The sequence below is a fragment of the Solanum tuberosum genome, unplaced genomic scaffold, assembly GCF_000226075.1.
Source record: "Solanum tuberosum cultivar DM 1-3 516 R44 unplaced genomic scaffold, SolTub_3.0 scf00223, whole genome shotgun sequence".
Classification (NCBI taxonomy): Eukaryota; Viridiplantae; Streptophyta; class Magnoliopsida; order Solanales; family Solanaceae; genus Solanum; species Solanum tuberosum.
The window spans coordinates 602,052-622,558 of NW_006239146.1; positions in this window are offsets into that span (position 1 = coordinate 602,052).

The following is a 20,507-nucleotide window of genomic DNA, read 5'->3' on the forward strand; positions in this document are numbered from 1 at the left end:
GTATATCCCTCATACCGAAAGAATGGGAATCTACTTGCCAAGGTAGAGTTCGTACATATCATTATTTTGCTAAAGTGGATCCACTAGCTAGGTCATTTTAGATAATTCTATGGGGGAACATAGTTTGGGACTAGAGGTTGCTACTAGAGACTACCCTAATTGAGCCTCCACATCAAAGTCTTCTCGGTGCTAAGACTAAATTCCAACGGAATAGATAAAAGTCAAATATCAATATGACATAGGAAGGGCAACAATCAGTACCAATCGACATCTTTAGAATCAAAACATAGAATAGCTCCTTAAAACACAATTCAAACATATGTGAGAAAACATTTCACCAATGTGAATCCATGAGTGAGAAATTTCATTCACAATCATGATCATATTCTTATGTAAGAAAACCTTCCACAACAACATTGATACTTTTATTTAAAAGCACCCTATCATCATAAGCATCATTTAATAAGACATGCATAATTCTTCCAAAATTCATAGTTCATGGGTTCATACGTTCATCATAGGTTCATAGTTGAAAATCATAAATTAGGCATGGGTTAACATAATTTCAACTAAATAGCATGTATTAACATTGATTCATGCATTAGAAGACTTAATAAACAACAATAAATCATAATTGGATGAAACCCATAAAGAACTAAAAGAACCCTAATTTGATCAATTGATTTTGAGATTGAGAAATTAGAAACTTTGGGGACCTCATGAAGGAATGGAATCCATGGGTGAATACCCACATACCTTGATACTTGAGGCCCAAAAATAATAGAGGATTAATGGACTTGAATTAACCTTAGATTCTTCTTCTTCCTTAGTTTTGAGAGAATTTGGGGAGGATAAATTTGGTCAGGTTTTGGGGATTTAAGAGAATAGGGTTTTTAGTGGGTAATTTAGGACTCAAAAAGCCATATATAGGCCTTCGGATGAAGGAAAAAATGACTTAATTTTGATTTAAAACAATTAGGAAAAATACTCAAAAGCCAATTAAAATAACTTTCAGACTCGACCTACGGTTTTGACTTTTTACAAACCGTACTGGTCAACCATAGAAAAGTACTGGAGTCTAAAAATTCAATCAATTTTTGACGAGACCTCCCTATGGCCTGTAGACCACTCGACGAGTTGTCAAACCTTGTCATAGTATTGAGGTCTCAAACTACACCTCTGAACCACTCATACGACTCTGTCCTACGGCCCGTCAACCCGTATACGGTCCATCCTGGACATTCGTCAGCATAGTATTGAGATTTGATTTTTAAAAATTATTTTCCCTCTTTTACGGATGCCATTTATGGCCCGTAGAAGCTTCTACGACTTGTAGGTAGAGACCTCTAGACACATAATGCAGCCCAAAAGTTTTTTTTCTTTCTTTCCAAATCCCGAGGTGTTACATCAAGTTTATGCTCACCCTTAGATCACATAAAGATTTATCAAATTTATACGCTACAATGGTACATGGGATTGTGAAAGCTCTCGAATTCTCTCTCTTCAAAGCCACGTTTCTAGACATCAACGCACTACAATGATGGAACATCCTAATTTTTTCCACATCAACCACGCCTTCTTCTTTTACAAAAACTTCTAATACCCCAGCATCTCCAAAAGTGCATCAACCAAAGGATGTTGATGGACAACTTACTAAACAAATCAGTAAAATTTCTTGAATTGGTTGTCCTCCTTCTTCTTCAGCAACCTTTGAGAATATGGAGGGGGACACTTAGGCACATCACTCTTAGCGGATTTATCCCCTATTTGTTCCTCAACATCAATCATCATATCATGAGATTTATCCTTTTTTTCCTCATCGATACTCACATTCTCCTCATTCACTACATCTTTGTCAATAACAATTCGGATGGGTGCACTAAGTTTCACTCAATCATCAACTGTCTCACTAACCACTATCTTGGGAACCACATTGGCATCATCAAGCAATATACCACTTATTCAGACTATTGTCATACATGACCATCATTTTTCAAGTTTGGAAGATTATCACTAAAAACCATACATTTGACTCTTGGATTCATTTGAGCCAATAGGTGATTCATTTGGATCTTCAAGTTTTTGATTGAAGCATAGTGGGAGCTAACAGTTTGAGTTAAATTGGATACATCACTCTTAAGCTCCTTAACTCCATTATATGTGGACTCAACCCTCTTGAGAACTCGGTTCGACATCTCCTTGATCTTTGAACTAGTTGGGTCACTCACTGACCCACACTTGCTTGGTTGCGGGGACCATTGGAATTTTGGTGGAGGTACATACAAATTTGAAATCTGATGATAGTACCTATCATCTACTCATGCTCAATATTTCTCACTCCAATACCTTTCTTGGTCTCTCCATGGACCATCTCAATCTCTTCAACCTTGATTCTCATCTTAAGGACGCCAAGAACCTTTGTTGGTTTCTTAATACACCGATTGAGAACCCAAACCTTGGTTCACCAAGTATCAATATCCTCATCAAATGAGGCATAAGCAGTCTCCTCTTCAATTGACGATGCACTAAATGTTCCACTGGCATTCATGTTTATTCCTCTGGTACCCATTATGTTTGTCTAAGAGCTCTACATATGCCATTATCTTAGCCATATGTTTGTCTTGCTCCTCTGGACCTTGCATTGTCCCTAGTATGTCATAACATATTGGTTTTCTCCATTTGATCAAGAGCAATGAAAGCAAATGGATAGGTAAAACTCATGAAAGAATCTCCAGTAAAATTATTAACCACCGCTTGATTCATCTCATCTAATGAGGGGTAAGAATTTGTAGCAATACTTGGTTAGACAACCCATGATTTAAAAACGTAGCAACCTTCTTCTTAAACCTTAGCCACACCTCATGCATAGCTTCTCCCAATAATTGCTGAAAGTTGTTAATCTCATCCCTCAATCTAAGGATTCGCGAGGGTGGGAAACATCTTTCAAGGAAAGCAATTTTTAGTTCAGCCCAAGATGTAATCGGCCCTTGGGGAAATTCTGCAAGCCAAGAGGTGGCTTCTCCAGTTAGTGAGAAAGGAAACAATCTTAGCCAAAGATATTCTTGGTGAATGTTCCGCATCTTGAAAAGAAGACAAACATCCATATAGTTTCTCAAGTGTTTATTCGCATCCTCCATGGCTTGCTCTCAAAACAACCCCTCCATTTGTAGGAGGTGAAGTATAGGACTATTAACTTGAAACAAAACATTCTCTACCTATAGTAGTAAGTGAATAGCTCTTGCAACACCTAATTCCATAGGTTCATCATAAAGCTCATTAGCAAAATTAGTCACGCGTTCATTTACATCTGCTTGGTTCATTTTACCCTATTTTCCAACTCAACAAACAACAAGTAGCAAGAACACAAAATGCACAAAACTTTGAATTCATAAATCAATACAAGATGATCGTTAACCAATCTCTGCGACAACACCAATTTTTATAAATGCTAAACTATGTCCCATTTTTAGGGCATAGGCGGTCGTATGTAAAATAATAATACCCAACTTTAAAGATCAGGGTCAAACCACTAGTAGTTGAAGATGGAATCGTTCTCAAATTAATTTGCCAACCTAAAACATTCATACATATATATATATATATATATATATATATATGGGGGGAATTTAATAAGATCTAAAGATTATCAATATTAAGTACCAAAAAACAAGAAATCAATGCAAATATGATCTACCGAGATTGGAAAAGACTAGGGTGTGTGCATTATGATTGAGTTAAAACACAATAAGTAAAGATTAATCATAATCAAATTGATTCATACATGATAATGCTTTGTCTAGGCTACATTCGATATTCTCTCAAACTATCAAAGTATTTCCTTTGGATTATCTCAAATTCCAAGACCTTAATTAATAAAACATCAAACACTGCTTGAGTAGATAGACTATCCCTAGCTTAGATCATTAAATGAGAATTTACTCGGATTATCCCATTCCTACCTCAAATCCATAGAATAATTTCACCAAGTCGTCACTATAGAGTATTACCTAACTCCATTTTGTTTTCTCTAGCCAAAATAGTGGTAGAGATCTCAATCGATGTTTGGAACCATCGATTTATAGATTAAAATTTCTCGACAACAATAGATCCATGCAATACAATTGATTTTAGAACTAATTAATCAACATTAATTGGATTTTACACTCATACCTTGTATAAACACCCCTAGATATAAATTTAGCTAATCATAATAGAAGAAATAGAGACGATACTTAGGTCAGAAATCTCCATTTCAAGCTAATTTGTCTAATAAAATTTGAAATCCAAGCTTAGAATGGTACAAATTTGAGTTATCTTCTGCTACAAGTAAGAGAAGTTCTTAGCTAATTTGTATCACTACTCAAAAGTGTTCTTCTAGACTATTCCCATTGGGAAGAAGATTAAGATACATAATTGCACAAATCCATATTTTATACTTAGAACCCTCCAAAGGAAGCACTTTATCCACTAAGTACATTTTTGCCCTTCAATTTTTGCTTCTTGACTTTTATGGACCGTCGAAACGTCGATCCACAATTGTGTAGTGCCAATCATATCGTTGCTTCAGCCTTTACTTATTCAAAGGCACTTGCATTGGGGTCGACAAAATGTCAATTAGTAATTGTTTAGTGCCAATGAGTCATTAGTGCATGCATAAATAATTCTGCTTCAATCAAGCCAGCTAGATGCCAACTGGGTCCTATAGACGCCAATACCTTCGCATGTGTGTTTCAGTCATTTTAATTTATAGAAATAATTTATAAATTTAAGTTCAATAAGTTGGTAAAATACTGAGTCATCAAAGGATGCAATTAATGAGGTTTTGTTTGATTTGGCAATATATGAAAAACTTGAATGCATGTAATGAAATTGTTGTCTTATATATAGATAAACAACAAAGTTTATATAAAAAACCTTGAAGGATTTAAAAGATTTTAAAAGGATTCCCTTGAATACCCCAATAGTTGTGTGATCACTTAATATAAAGAAAGATCAATTTTAATTTCATGAAATTAGTGAGGAAGTATCATGTTTAAGTAAAATTGGTGTGATTATGTAGCACGTTATTACTATTCATGCGATAATATATCTTATAATGTGCATGCAAGATATAATTCACTTACATATGAATATATTTGAGTGAAATAAAATATTGAGTAGAATTTATTATTTCTAATCAAGATTATCAAGTGATTATTGGGTATCCATATAAAGAGATATTTGATCTACATAAGTTATTTGCTTGCATGTGTACAGTCACGTTATCATATTCTACTAGACAGCCAATATTGATACTTATTCAATTCCTACCAAGATACTAGCAACTTATAAATAAAGTGACTAAACATATTAAATATGTGTGAGTTTTTTTTTTTGGAAAAAAGATTTCAAAATTATATGAAAATGATGTTTCTTGTATATCTCAATTGAATGGAGAATATGTCACACCCCAAGTCTACACCCTAGGCGTTGCTATCACTCAGAAACCATTGTTGCTCCTAAGTGAACCCTTAACCTGACTGACTACTTAGTGGAAGACTAAACACATACACACAGAAACTTTAATGATGGGCATAAAACAAAACACCTAGATAAATCTCATGCACTGTCTTAAAATACTAAATATAGATAATGAAAATGTTCAATATGTATGAAAGGAAATACTTAATTGACTCTCTAACTTTATCCATGAAGCCTCTACTTAACTGAAGGACTTGTATGGACAAGACCCATGACTATCTCAAAAGTACTAACTAACTCTACTACTACTACTGATAAGCATAATGAATAGAGTTCCATGAAAGCAAAGTGGTCTCACCAAAGGCTGAAGATATAGTAATCTCAACAGAAGGCTTGTTGGTGATCATGAGCACTTATATGTGCATCATAAAATGATGCAACATCGAAAAATGTCCATACATGGAATATATGGTATGTAATAAAGCTGGATGAAATAGTATCTGAACTAAAAGAAAACCGAAAATACAATGACCGAAAGTAAAACATGCGATGTAATAAAACAAGTAAAGCTTTACATATGAATAAGGTAATGCGTATCAATTCTAAAATAGTACGTTAATTTTTGTGGAGTTTCCAATAACCACCACTACGAATCTCGTGATGCTACAAAGTCTAGCCCATGTTGCTAGAGTCATCATATACCTTGTCAGAGTACAGGACAACAAAACTTAACTTATGGATCCATCTAAAATGCCCTAAATAAGGATAGGTGAGGATTCGTTCGAACCAACAACATGATGTTATCTACACTGGTGGTGCAAGTTATGGGGTTTGAGTTATCTAAGCTCGTATTCAAATTGGTGCTCAATACTACTCCCAAAATAATAAATAATGATCATACCAATATCTGTGTTGAGTTAGTACTCAAAAGACCCTCTTTAGGGAAAATGGTCTTTACTTTACTGACAAAAACTTCCTCTAAAATTATTTATTCTCTTGTTAAATTAGCAATACTTTTCTTAATACGAAATAGTGCATTTGGTACAAATAGTGTTCCCTTAAAAACTCTTCTCAACTAATAACTTAAAATATGTGAACTTACTTTAGTTCAAAAGTCAATGCATGAAAATAATTATGCAAATACTTTCAACAATTCTCAACTAAATAGGGTTCATGTGATAAAATAAGCATGAACAACAATTAAGAACCAAAACACATGAAGTACTATAATCTCAATGATAAGAATCATAATTCAATAACAAGGAATAAAGGCCAATTCAAAATCCATGAAAACTTGGGTAAAACCCATAGATTTAACTCTTACCGACTGAATTTTAGATGTAGGGCGTGAGGACGAACTTAGTCCATCACTATGAGTGGCCTTACATACCTGAATGATGAATTTTGAGGGAAAACCTTGGAAGATGAACCCTAACTTTGGTGTTTCTTGAAGTTCTTGAGAGTAGTATTTTTTTGGCGTGAAGGTTGAAGTAATGAAAACTAATTGACTTTGGTTTTTGGGAAAACTTAATACTCGTGGGTTGGGATTAAGGGATGAGAAAAGATAAAAATATCCCTCCTAGAACATGAAAATAAGAGTAAACTAAAAGAATTCTAAAGTAATGTGCACGGTCGCCTAACGGGAGCTTAGTTCACGCGACACTTCACACAACCTTAACAGTAACACTGGCCTTGCCGTGAGGTGGACTATATGTGCCAGTTAGCGCAGACTAAATAATTCCCAGAAAAATGGACATAACTTTTAGCATATAACTTGGATTGAATGGTCAAAAGTGGTATAAACAGACTTCAAGGCCTTTCATTTTGTTGGTATTCAGCCAAAAAACTTTTCATATGTTAGGAGATATGATTTATTGAAGTTGACTCAGGAAAAACTTAATCGTTAGGGAACCACTAAACTCAACTTTGTGATAAAGGTTCATTATGACCATAACTCACATCCAAAGCAATTCTAATACTTAGGAATGGACCTTAACATATATAAAAAGTAGTATATCACCCGTTCCAAGTTAATACACTTACGATAATTGATTTAGATCTAAGAGTAGAGTTGCAAGACGTTACAATATATCCCCATTGGGATTATTCATCCTCAAATGATGACTAAGCTATGAAATGAACAAGGCATGAAATAATGCATAGGATGAAATACGCCAATGGATAATAAACTGAAGCACTCAACATATGAATAAACATTGAATCTGAAATAGGGAATGGATGATTACCTTCAACATCAACGTCAAAGGGATGAATAGATGAGGGTATCTTGCTTTCATATCTTCTTCACCCTCCCATGTAGTCTCTTCAACAAAAATATCCTTCACAAAACCTTGACTGATGCAACCTCTTTGGTCCTTCACTTGCGAATCTGACGGTTAAGAATCTGAATCTCTTCATAGGACAAACTATGTTTCACACCAATACTCTCTGTGGGCATAATTGTGATAGATCGCCCAAGCATTTCTTAAGTATGGAGATATGAAATATTGAATGAAAAGCTGTTAATTTTGGTGGTAGCTCCAACTCATACGCTACATTGCCAACCTTTTTTGAAATTTGGTAGGGACAAATGTAGTGGGGACTGAGCTTCCCTTTATTTCCAAACCTCAAGACAACTTTCATGGGTAAAATCTTCAAGTCAACCCAATAATTTATTTCTAACTCTAAATCTCCTCGCCTAGCATCATTGTACAACTTTTGACGACTCTATGCAATTTTTTACCTCTCTTGAATAATCATCTCATTCTGCATGGCCTGATGAACCAAGTCTAGCCTTATCAACTCAGCTTCACCAACTCAAACCAACCAATCAGAGATCTACACCTTAGTCCCTAAAAAGCCTCATAAAAAGCCATATGAATGTTGGAGTGATAATTTTTATTGAAGGAAAACTCTATGAAAGGCAAGTGATCATCCCAATTTCCCTTAAAGTCAATGACACAAGCCCTCAACATTTCCTCTAGAGTTTGGATCGTATTCTTTGCTTGACTATTTGTTTGAGGGTAAAAGCTGGTGTTAAGATTTATCTTTGAACCCAAACCTTTCTGCAACGACTTTTAAAATTGGGCGGTGAACTAAGCTCCCCTATCTGAAATGATGGAAAATGGAACTACATGGAGTCAAACGATCTCAAGATGTATAATTTGGTGTAGCGCCATAATGAATCAGTTGTCTTTGCTGGCAAGAAATGGGTTGATTTGGTCATTCGATCTACTATCACCCACATCAAATTGTGCTATCGGCAAGATCACAGTAAGCTAGTAATGAAGTCCTGATTAATCATCTCTCATTTCCACTCTAGAAGAACTATGTTCTGAGCCAGGCAACATGACCTCTAGATCTCAACCTTGACTTGTTGACAATTCTGACACTTAGCAATAAAATATGCAATATTTCTCTTCATTTCATTCAACCAATAAACTTCTCTCAAGTTATGGTACATTTTGGTATAACCTGAAGGAATCAGATAATTGGATTTGTGGGATTTCGCCATGATTCTATCTTGGAGACCGTCAGTATCTGTAACAAATAACTTACATTGGTACCTCAACACACCACATCCCACTTATTCAAAAGCCAACACCTTCTTCTTATGAACATTTTCCTTCAACTGAAGTAGAATGAGGTCCTTGTCTTTCTTTCCCTTTACTTCCACCATTAGAGACGATTCAACCTCATTTAGCACAAAAACACCACCTTCATTTGAGTCTACAAGGAAAACTCACAACCGTGCAAGTCTATGCACTTTTTTAACCAACTCTTTCTTTCCTTCCTCAATATGAGCGATACTCCCCATAGATAATCTGCTAAGATCATCAACGATAACATTAGCCTTATTTGGGTGATAGAGGATACTTATATCATAAACCTTAAGCAGTTTGAGCCATCTTCTTTGTCTAAGGTTCAAATCTTTCTGATTGAAAACATATTGAAGACTTTTATGGTCGGTGAACACCTCCACATGCACGCCATAGCGATCATAACACCATATTTTTAGAGCAAATACCACCGCTACCAACTCAAGATCATAAGTCGTAAAATTCCTCTCGTGGATTTTAAGTTGTCTAGAGGCATAGGCTATAACCTTACCATTCTGTATCAGCATACAACCAAGTTCAACTCGGGACGTATCACAGTATACAACAAAACCTTTTATGCCCTCTGGTTGGGTCAATACTGGAGCAGTAGTCAATCGAGTTTTCAATTCCTAAAAGTTTTTCTTACAAGTCTCACACCATTAAAACTTAGCCTTCTTCTAGGTCAAATTAGTCAATAGGGATGAAATGGATGAAAACCCTTCTACAAACCTTTTGTAGTTACCAGTCCAACCCAAGAAACTTCTTATGTCAATTAGGAATGTGGGTCTGACCCAATTCTTCACTGTCTCTATTTTCTGCGAATCAACTTGGATACCTTCACCTAATACAATGTGGCCTAAGAACACCACATATTCAAGCCAACATTCACACTTTAAAACCATGGCAAATAACTCACATTTTTTTGAATCTGGAGGACTATTTTAAGATGACCACATGATTATCCTCTTTTCTAGAGTAGATCAAAATGTCATCAATGAATACGTTAACAAACATATCCATATATATCTGAAATACTCTATTCATGAGATCCATGAATGTTACGGAGCATTAGTCAAATCAAATGATTGACAAGACATTCATAATGGCATAACGGGTTTTGAAGGTTGCCTTCGAGGTGTCACTATCTCTCACTTTCAATTGATGATAGTCGTATCTGAGGTCTATCTTGGAGAAACAAGTGGCACACTGATGCTTATCGTGACCAATGACACTATTCTACGATATGAGTGTCTACGATCGTCAATAATATAGTAACCCAACCGAAGGTTGGGGTCGTGTCCCAAGGTAGCGGTTTTGAGAATTAATAACCAAAGTTAGTCATAGTTCAAGACATTTGCGATAAAAGACATAGTAAATTAAAAAGAGGTAACACAAAAATGTCAATATCAAAGGGGGTTTTGTAACTAGTACTCAAACAACAAAATAAACAAGAAAATCAAGTATGGGGAAAGGTTTTTGGGATGTGACCGCAATACAAGTTGAGATAAATTGCTGGGTACATGCTTTCAATAGGAAATTTGCAAGATAATAGTGACTAGGCTAAGCTTCAAATGGAAATAAGTTCCCTCTCGGACAACTTACTCCATTTCAAATGTGTTCCTCTCAGACACCCATTTGCCGCATGAAGACCAGCATACGCCTTACCCCACTCACTCTCTCGAGTTGAGTGTTAGGATATGGGACTAGGGTTCACCCTCTCGGGCTGAACCTCATGTCGACCCACTCCTTAGGCCATCAGTCTAGTGGTTTTGGTTTCGCAACCTCCCTCTCGGGCAAGCCGAAACACGTGGGTGGCTTTGTATTTGCAACTACAAACCCTTTAGATTAAACCACAACCACTAGGTGAAATCACCATTAACATACATCTAACCTATCAACAAGCAAGACCCAACAAGAATATCAACCCATATTTGCTAAATCACACCCCAAGAATGGGGTTTTTAGCCACACATCAAGAAATAAAAAATAATACATGACATAATAATGAAATCAATTGGGTATAAGAAATTAAACCTTGAATTAAGCAAAGGAAAGTGAATAGAGAAGACCCACTTCCAACTTGGGGAAGAAGAACTCCTTTCTTCAAGTCTCCACAAAACCCTCTCCAAACTTGAGAGAAAAATACAAAAAAATACCATAGACTAATAATAGTTTTTACTCTAAAAATGTTCCACCCTTAAGACCACAATTCTAACTAGTATTTACAGTTTTCACAGATTGTGCTGCGGAGGATTGTTCGGAGTCATTAGTCGAGATCGCCGATGAACTCGACGATCCGCCTTTTAGTCAGCTCATCGCCTGCTGTGTCTTGCCTTTAGCATCCTCTCATTCTGGATCATTGGGTGGTACAGTGTTGCTTCACGGAACTAATCGGCGACTCGCCGACTGCTTCTTTCCTCGCCTTTTGGTCCATTTCCTTCAAGGTTTCACATACTGGAACGAAGGGTGGTTCATGTCGTTTCGACGACTCGCCAAGTTGAACTCGGCGATCCGCAGGATTCTATTTCTTGTTCTTTTCAGCCCTATTTGCTCCGTTTTGCGCCTAAGTGTCCATACTTCCACTAAACTTAATACCTGAACTTCAACATTTTAATCAGATATTGAGATAAAATAAGCATTCAAGGACACTATTTCTATTAAAATAAACCCCTAAATGAGTCCAATTTGTGGACTCATCAACACCCCCAACTTAAACTTTTGCTTGTCCTCAACCAAACTCAAGCTCAGCAATTCAAATAGGGTGCCTCAAACGGTGCTACACAAGACTAAATCATGAATGCACACAACAAGGCTCAATTTACTTATGCAAGGATCACTTGTGTGCTCAAAGATTCAAATTGTGACACACCATTACCAAAGATTCTCATGCTCGCAATACTTACTACTTGTGCAAGTTCAAGCTCAACAAAAGTATCTAAATGCCCCCACGTAAAGAATGATTCCATATTCACACACAGATATGATTCAATGTAAGATCAGGAATCAGATACAACGCTCACAAAAAGAGAAACACAATGCATGCTTTCACCCATAGGTTTGCCCTTATTTTTCAATTGACTTTCGATTCGGCTTACTCAAGATCACAAAGGTCTTTCTAAGGGTTGTAATGGGGCTGAGTGCAAAGGTATGGTCATTTAGGCTCAGTGACTTTCATCCTCGTAAGATGTGATGTTCTCAAGGCATCCTCTTCCCTTCCTTCTCATTCTTGTTCTAGTGCTCATAAGTCATCCTATTATTCGTTCTCCATGTATTGCTTGGAAACCCAGTTTCTTTTGCACTTTTATTCCACAACTTTCTTTTTATTTCTTTTCTTTTCTCTTTCTTTTCTCTTTTTTTTTATATGGAGGGTTTCCATTTTGTTTTGCAATACAATAGGTTCAGGAGACTTTCTTGCACTTCTTGACTTTTCCTTTTCCTTTTCACCACACCCCCAACTTAGACTTTTGGCCTAAGTTGGCTATTCATTAAACACATCTTAAGAGGATTATAGGTAGTGGATGAGAAAAAAAAAGTCTAAGTTTCATCAAGTTTCTTCCAAAGGAGGATAGGCTCAAGGGGTGTTCAAGAGAGTTTCACATGCTCACGGGTAGGCCATAAAAAGAGGTATATGCCAAATTGGCTCACACTCTTTAAAATTGCCTAAGATCATCTCAAGAGTAAACCTTTGTAAATCAATCAGACTAACAGGGCAAATTCTAGGTTTAGTCATGCAAGGTTCGAAGTAAGTTAATCACACAAGGCATCGATACTTCAGTCAGACAAGACTAGACACGTTCGCTAGCGTGCAACGGTCCTCACAAGAAAATCAATTCGATAAATGGCTAGTCACAACGAGATGCAAAGAGTGCACATATTGTCTATGTAACTTCATTTGGCTCGTCGTAGCCATGCATTCATGTTTGTTCATTTGAGAGAACTATTCAAGTCATCGGCATTGATCGCAACCGAGACTTAAATTTTTGTAAAAGAACAGCCACTTTCAACACAAGAGGTGGCGAAAAGTTTTTTCGAAGGATCAAAATTGTGAAAAGTTTTTTCAAAGGATCAAAATTGTTTTTGCAATTAAAACAACAGGAGCCATGAGCTCAAACATCCATAGAAAAGTAGTATTTAAAATAATAATTAAAAACAGACAACCCAAACATATATAGAACAAAACATGACTGTCAGCACAAAAGGTGTGGGCCTCACCCCACCGCAAATAAAAAGTGTTTGTCCTCAAATGCAAGAAATAAGTATCCAAAAAGGGAGATAAAGAAAAACAAAGAGGGAGGTAAAGAGGGAATCCTGTTTAAGCAGTCGCTTCATCTGATTGGGCCTGAATATGGGCATCGGTGCCCGGTATATCTATCTGGTCGCGAGGCTCAGTCTCAGGAGTAGCCTCAGACATACTAGCAATGCCAGATCCACTGGGAGCTACTGTGGACGGCTCAGCTGGCACTGTTTGAGTTACCGACTGCAACACCATCTCTACGAGATTTGGCAAATCTCTGAATGTGATGTCCTCTTGGCTCTAACTCAGCACCTTATCATTCACTGCTACCTGCTCTTCGTCGGTCTCTGTTTCCAATTTTGTGTGACTTGCATCATCCTTCTGCACGTCTCTAGTAGTGGTTGAGGGAATCCCATAGGTCTCAAGGATATCTGTGTCATCTGCTCCACGCATCAGTCTTGTGTTCAGATAGGCTACATCCTTCTTCAGCTCGGCTATTTCAGCTTTTAGGGCTAAAACCTTGGGTGTCTCCCCATGTATGCTCTCACAAGCAGTGACTCTGGCAGTCAGTTCATCAACAGTGTTTCTAACAGGGGTTAGTGCAGTCAAGATAGCACTGTCAATCATCTCTGGGATGAATCTCTCTAATCGTGTCACCTTAACATCCGCCGAGTAGGCTAGCCATCCCATTTTTAGGATCACGGCCTGAGTGATCCTGGGAGGTTGGGCTGATGATGAAACACATCGGGCCTGTGAGGAGGAAGAGGGAGGATCGGGTATACCTAATGGCTCAGAGGCCGGAGTATGCGAAGGTGTGTCTGTTGGTAATGCATAAACATCGACCTCTAGAGATGTATCTGTTTGGGGTACCCTCCTCCTGTCAATCTCTTTTTTTGGGAACTCGGCTTCTATACGCCGGATGTCGATGGAGTAACATGGGGTAACCTCAACATTTGTCGTAGTGTCACGTGGTACTCCAGCTCGCCGGCATAGATCAGTGATCAGTACAGGAAATGGCAGAGACGTCTGTGTCTGTTTGGCCCTCATAGCCATCTCCTGTGAAACCAGCAATCCTAGGTCGATCTGCCTCCTGGACATGATAGAGCCAAGGCAAGCCGCCTTCGAATGACGTAGAATGGACTCGTTCTGGGATGGCATAATAGTGTTGTTGATAAACCCAAATCAATATCGAAAGGCGATGTTCATATCCTCTTCTCAATAGGGACTCCCTCGTCCATCCACCTTGGGGTGGTATCAGAGATCATCGGAGCTAACCAACTCTTCAAATCATCGAGCGATAGGGCAATAGGCAAACCATGGTAGGGAAGTACCGAGTGCAGCAGTCGTCCCAATACAACATTTATGTGTTCGCTGTGACACTCTACTTCCTTGCCTCTAACCATAACCGATTTCACTGGTCGGAAATCAGTGGCCTTCTTTCTGCTTTTCGGGACCAACTCCCCGTAGGCTAAGTAGAATTCCCGGACCCAGGAAGGTATGTAAGTACCCCGTGGCCTCGTGAATTTCTCAAATTCATGATACCTGAGTGTGTCAAGAACCTTAACATGCTTACCTTCAAGGCCTTCCACGGATAGCATTTTTTCTTCGAGAATGGTACGTAAACCATCTCCTTTCAATCTGTTCAGTAATATCGGTGGACGTGGAACTATGGGAAGTGCAGGAGCCACTAGAGGAGGTGTTGGGGTTGGCACTGGTGCAGTAGTAAGTAAAGTGGTAGCTGAGGGGGTGTTAGTGGCTGTGGATTGAGACCTGGCATGGAGCGCTCTCTTTCGGTCAATCAGAGGCAGTTCATCCTCTGGTTCAACAAAATCTGGCTCCACAGCTACTCCTTTCCTTGCTATATGCTTTTTCCTTTTTCCTTTATCTCCCGGTGGGAAATCTTGCTTTCTTTTCTGTGAAGGACGTGATCCTCCTTTATTTATTGTAATGCCCTTCATTATTTTCTGAGGGGGCTCGTTTAGGTTTGTGCGTACCATTTCTGCAAAAATAATAAAAAAGAAACTCAAATGCAAGTACAGAAAAGTTATTGTAGATAAACTCGCTGATCTGATCGGAGAGTCGCTGAATCTCTTTGGCGAGCCAAAACGAGCACGCCGAAGGAATTTGCTTAACAATGAGGAGAAAATAGCGATAGGTAGGATCATTCGGCGAATCGCCGACTACTTTCGGTGAGCAGGATATGTCCGCCAAAAGTGACAGTGCAACAGGTTCTAGGGATGCAGATAAAAGGCGACTGTCATATCTTCGGCGAGTCGCCGAGCATTTTCAGCGCCCTCAGACTTCTCGCCAAAAGTTTCAGAATCAAACTGCAATTGAGGCGCCAAATCATCGGCGGGGTGGGGACATTAGACGAACCGCCGAGTCGTTCAGCGAGCTCAACTTAACTCGCCAATCGACCCAACGTACCTATTTTCAACCCACTCTCTCGAATTCAATCCCCCAATCCCAGAAATTCACATCAAATAATGCACTTATGGAATTCAAACAAGACCTGCACTACCCATCACTCTCGAGATACTCAGACTTCCCCCAATCAGCCTAACAACTAACATGCAACACCCCTATCGATATCAATTAATTCAAAGTGCAAAGACTAAGGCATTCAATCATTTATGCATTTTAGGCAAAGTTTACGAATTGAAAATAACATCATAGCAACCTATTTATATCATAGAGGCCTAGCACACGTCATCCTAATACTATAACTACAAATGAGTGCAAAATTTTCTAAAATAAAATCGGGGTTTTAGAGACTAACCTTGTATGCCGATCAAATAGCTTTTTGTAATGCTAGGCAGCAAAGAAATCCTAGTTCCAACCACCAATTGACAACTATAATACTAATTGAAGACACTAATTTTAAAAATACTAATATAGGGTGAATTTGTGAAGCATAAAAGCGAGGGAAAGTGAATGGTTTGAAAGTTTTGAAGTCTTTGGCAATATATTAATCGTCCAGTTCCAAGTCTTTCGGCGACGTTAGTCATGTCGCCGATAGCATCGGCGATGCGCCGAAATACTACTTACCTCACCAAGTTTTACAGGACATCCTTTATTTTGGTGTCCCAACGGCGGATTAAGTCGGAATCGCGGATAGATTCGGCGACTCGCCCACTGGGTCCTTGGCTCGCCATCTTGTACTACTCAACACTTTTCACATTTTACCCTACAAAATCAGCACACCATTATTCGAACAGAATAATTAATTAAAAAGCAGTAAAACCTTGGGTTGCCTCCCAAGAAGCGCCTTATTTTACGTTGTGGCACGACGCAAGTCCTTACTCAATCAGCACACCCTTACTCGAAAACGATACAACTCAACGATATGCAAGGATTTGAGTCGATTAGACTCGGCCAATGTCACATATAAACAAAGTAAAGGAAAAAGATTAATAGGAATAAAAGAAATATAGAATTCAAGGCTATCAACAAACAATTTATTACTACCAGTAAAGTAATAGGGAAGATGCAAACAGAAGATTATATACTCTTGCAAATTATTGCAGCATCACATGAAGGAGCTATGAACTAAATGGACCCTCTATTACTACTAAGACAACACACCTTAAAATGAGTACTCATGAATTTTAATGGAAGCAACATTATGAACCAACAAATAAATACCAATCATAAATGTGTCAACAATAAGGCATACCCCATTTTACACAATAAGGCTACTATTCTGTTAGATAAATTCAAAGCCAAACTGTCAAGACATTATCGCCAAGGAATATCAACAACCAGTAGTAGAGAAAAATCAAATTAGAGCAACAACACTATCTTTAGATCGAAACAACTTATTTAGAGTTAAAAAAAAAAATTAGAAGGAGTTGATACAAGTCACTGGTCATGACGGAACAGTGATGCAAAGATGAATCAAAATAAAGTGAACAGATGCACCAAAGATTGGATGAATATAGAACTCATCAATCATGAACCATGAGACACAATACAATCTGTAGCCTAAAGAACGAGCAAGGATCATACACTATTTCATACCAAATGAGACAAGAACTAATTTGATAATAAGACATAGAATAGAAAAAGGAGAAAAAAGAGAAAAAAGCAAAAATTCGAATAAAAGTCGAGATACTAGCATGCTACACGATCTAAACTTCAAACAAGTCAAACTAGTAATTGCAAACAACTGTAAGAACCCTTATTCAATCATGTAGCAAAAACATATACTTCAAGAAGATGAGCTCCCTATCACAAAGTGTGAAAATTGAAAACAGATTGTGTCCAAACATAGCTTTTAAGAAATAGAACCATACTTGAAATTATCAGTAAGCAAAGTTTACATAAGGGGAAGAGATTAACTTTTTCCGAGCAGCGAACGAGACAACAACAAGCTGAACGGAAACGATTTTTCACCACCGAGACGCGATTCCTGGAATTCTAATGAGCAGCAAGGAGCAATGGGAACAAGAACTAAACCAAAATCTGGATTCCAAGAAATTATCTTCAATATCTGTATGTAAGAATATTGCTGGAAATTTTAGTGTATTGTTTTTGTCCTAAGAGTCGGCCGATTCCTTTGTTTTTTTTTTCCGATAAGTTTTCTAACACCAAAAAAATTTTTAACTCAAAAATCATCCCCCTTACAAATGAACAGAAAAGATGTTTATATAGGGAGCAATTAGGGTTCGAATTTTTGGGGGGAAAGAGGCTGAAATCCGGATCTATAAGAGCCCATTCGAATTTCAAATCCGAAATCCTTTCACCATTCCGGCTAAACACCTTTTTTCTGAAATTTCGTCCCATTCCGGAAGAGGAAATGGGGATAGTCGCGTGCTTGCTTTAAGCTACTCTATTGTACAAATTGAAAGGGACATTGGGGAAGAAGACAACGAAGCTCTGTTTCGTTTGACGCCGATGGTTGTCATTTGGTAGCTGCTGCACGTTTCTGGGTTTTGGCTTTTTCTGGAAGAAGAAGATAAAGAATAAAGGGTATAGGGGTGGGGTCGGTCAAGTATTGTTGTTGTTGTAATGTTGTATTGTTACGTATGGGTGGGTAGTTTTTTTTTGTTTTGTTTTGGGCTGGGTCAAGGGGCAAATGGGCTGGGTAGAGTGGGCTGTTGTAATTGTAAAGAAAAAGAGGGTGGGGTTGGTTGAAAGGAATTAGAAAACTTAGCCAATTTGATTTAGTTAGGATAGATTCGGCTAGTAATTAAATAAGACAAATTGATATTAATTAATTAACAAGCTTCTTAATCCTAACGAAATAAAATAATTAACTTAATTATAAACTAATTAACTCAAAATATAAGCTATTAATTAATTTAAACTAAATAACTAAATATTTAAATAAAACTAAAATCCTTTGAGACAATTTTCGAACATTCATAAAATATACTAATTAGACACATAATTATATAAAATATCATATTTATTATTTTAAAATTTATAAAAATGACAAACTACTTAAAATGAATTGAAAATTATTTTGAATATTATATAGCCAATTATTTCAAATCATTTAGAATTTAGGAAGCTCGATGATTAATTTATATTGTGGAGGTCCAAAATTGGGTGTCAACACTGACCGCAATATAAGTTGAGATAAATTGTTGGGTACATGCTTTCAATAGGAAATTTGCAAGATAATAGTGACTAGTCTAAGCTTTAAATGGAAATAAGTTCCCTCTCGGGCAACTTACCCCGTTTCAAATGCGTTCCTCTTAGACACCCATTTGCCGCATGAAGACCAGCCTATGCCTTACCCCCACTCACTCTCTCGAGTTGAGTGTTAGGATATGGGACTAGGGCTCACCCTTTCGGGTTGAACCTCATGTCGACCCACTCCTTAGGCCATCAGTCTAGTGGTTTTGGTTTCGCGACCTCCCTCTCGGGCAAACCAAAAACATGTGGGTGGCTTTGTATTTGCAACTACAAACCTTTTAGATTAAACCACAACCACTAGGTGAAATCACCATTAACATACATCTAACCTATCAACAAGCAAGACCCAATAAGAATATCAACCCATATTTGCTAAATCACACCCCAAGAATGGGATTTTAGCCACACATCAAGAAATAAGAAATTATACCTAACATGATAATGAAATCAATTGGGTATAAAAATTAAACCTTGAATTAAGCAAAGGAAAGTGAATAGAGAAGACCCACTTCCAACTTGGGGAAGAAGAACTCCTTTCTTCAAGTCTCCACAAAACCCTCTCCAGGCTTGAGAGAAAAATACAGAAAAATACTTTAGACTAATAATAGCTTTTACTCTAAAAATGTTCCACCCTTAAGACCACAATTCTAACTAGTATTTATAGTTTTCACAGATTGTGCTGCGAAGGATTGTTCGACGACATTAGTCGAGATCGCCGATGAACTCGGTGATCCACCTTTTAGTCAGCTCATCGCCTTCAGTGTCTTACCTTTAGCATCCTCACATTATGGATCATTGAGCGGTAAAGTGTTGCTTCGTGGAACTAATCGGCGACTCGCCGACTGCTCTTTTCCTCACCTTTTGATCCACTTCCTTCAAGGCTTCGCGTACTGGAACGAATGGCGATTCATGTCGTTTTGGCAACTCACCAAGTTGAACTCGGCGATCCGCAGGATTCCATTTCTTGTTCTTTTCAGCCCTATTTTTTTCGTTTTGCGCCTAAGTGTCCATGCTTCCGCTAAAACTTTAAATACCTAAAACTTCAGCATTTTAATCAGATATTGAGATGAAACAAGCATTCAAGGACACTATTTCTATTAAAATAAAGTCCTAAATGAGTCCAATTTGTGGACTCATCACACACCCTGAAGTTGGTCAAATAGATCATCAATTCTAGGGAGAGGTTACTTATTCTTTGTGGTGACCTTATTTAACTGGCGATAATTGATACATATCCTAAGGGAACCATCTTTCTTTCGCACAGAAAGAACTAGAGCACCCCAATGTGAGATATTTGATCTGATGAAACCCTTATCAAAGAGATCTTTTAACTACTCTTTCAACTCGGCTGAAGCCATTCTATATGGTGGAATCAAGATGGGTTGAGTAGTGGGGAGGAAGTCAATTCCAAATTTTATCTCCCTATTGGGAGAAACTCCGAGAAAATCATCGGGAAAGACTTCTGGAAATCATTCACAACTAAAACTGACTAGAGGGATGTGTCTCAACACTAGAGTCTTTAACTCTGACTATGTAGTACATACACCCCTTGGAGACTAACTTTCTGGCCT